Genomic DNA, 1,692 nt, shown 5'->3' with positions numbered 1-1,692 from the left:
AGGGATGTAAAGGCCTTCAACCTTTACTAATACGTCCTCTACTTGTTCATAAGCCTGTTTTCTAGAGCTGTCTGCCATCTCTAATGAGATTTTAGTAGCTTGCACCCCATAGATTCCCAGTTTCTCTATTACAGAGAGGGGCATGAGGTTTATTCCTGAACTAAGGTCACACAAAGCCTTAAAGATCATGGTGCCTATGGTACAGGGTATTATGAACTTTCCAGGATCCTGTCTCTTCTGAGGCAATGTCAGTTGATCCAGATCACTTAGTTCATTGATGAACAAGGGAGGTTCAACTTCCCAAGTATCAATGCCAAATAATTTGGCATTCAGCTTCATGATTGCACCAAGAAACTTGGCAGTTTGCTCTTCAGTAACATCATCATTCTCTCCAGAAGAGGAATACTCATCAGAGCTCATGAAGGGTATAAGGAGGTTCAATGGAATCTCTATGGTCTCTAGATGAGCCTCAGAGTCCTTTGGTTCCTCAGAGGGAAGCTCCTTATTGACTACTGGACGTCCCAGGAGGTCTTCCTCCTTGGGATTCACGTCCTCTCCTCTCCTCACAGGTTCGGCGATGGTGCTTATGTCAATGGCCTTGCACTCTCCTTTTGGATTCTCTTCTGTATTGCTTGGGAGAGTACTAGGAGGGATTTCAGTGATCCTTTTACTCAGCTGGCCCACTTGTGCTTCCAGATTTCTAATGGAAGACCTTGTTTTATTCATGAAACTTACAGTGGCCTTAGATAGATCAGAGACTAGATTTGCTAAATTAGAAGTATTTTGTTCAGAGTTTTCTGTCTGTTGCTGAGTTGATGATGGAAAAGGCTTGCTATTGCTAAACCTGTTTCTTCCATCATTATTAAAGCCTTGTTGGGGCTTTTGATCCTTCCATGAGAAATTTGGATGATTTCTCCATGTTGAGTTATAGGTGTTTCCATAAGGTTCACCTAAGTAATTTACCTCTGCTATTGCAGGGTTCTCAGGATCATAAGCTTCTTCTTCAGAAGATGCCTCTTGAGTACTGTTGGATGCAGCTTGCATTCCATGCAGACTCTGAGAGATCATATTGACTTGCTGAGTCAATATTTTATTCTGAGCCAATATGGCATTCAGAGTATCAACTTCAAGAACTCCCTTCTTCATAGGTGTCCCATTATTCACAGGATTCCTTTCAGAAGTGTACATGAACTGGTTATTAGCAACCATGTCAATGAGTTCTTGAGCTTCTGCAGGCATTTTCTTTAGGTGAATGGATCCACCTGCAGAAGTGTCCAGTGACATCTTTGATAGCTCAGATAAACCATCATAGAATATATCCAGGATGGTCCATTCTGAAAGCATGTCAGAAGGACACTTTTTGGTCAACTGTTTGTATCTTTCCCAAGCTTCATAGAGGAATTCACCTTCTTTCTGTCTGAAGGTTTGAACATCAGCTCTAAGCTTGCTCAGCTTTTGGGGAGGAAAGTACTTGGCTAAGAAAGCCGTGACCAGCTTATCCCAAGAGTTCAGGCTGTCTTTGGGTTGAGAATCCAACCATAATCTAGCTCTGTCTCTTACAGCAAAAGGGAAAAGCATGAGCCTGTAGACTTCAGGATCTACTCCATTAGTCTTAACAGTATCACATATCTGCAAGAATTCAGTTAAGAACTGAAAAGGATCTTCAGATGGAAGTCCATGTAACTTGCAGTT

The 1,692-nt window shown here is 42.0% G+C and overlaps 1 non-coding gene across 1 annotated transcript; it reads left to right on the top strand.

The window, feature by feature from the left end:
• Positions 1–1,338: 1,338 nt before the first annotated feature.
• Positions 1,339–1,446, top strand: LOC148579873 (small nucleolar RNA R71). The gene has a single exon (XR_015895985.1). It is a non-coding gene; the product is annotated as a small nucleolar RNA R71 (small nucleolar RNA).
• The last annotated feature ends 246 nt before the right edge of the window (positions 1,447–1,692 follow it).

This window comes from Arachis ipaensis, chromosome B10, assembly GCF_059453495.1.
Source record: "Arachis ipaensis isolate K30076 ecotype BB chromosome B10, ASM5945349v1, whole genome shotgun sequence".
Classification (NCBI taxonomy): Eukaryota; Viridiplantae; Streptophyta; class Magnoliopsida; order Fabales; family Fabaceae; genus Arachis; species Arachis ipaensis.
The sequence above is the reverse complement of the archived record's forward strand: the minus strand, read 5'-3'. Positions and strand labels throughout refer to the sequence as shown.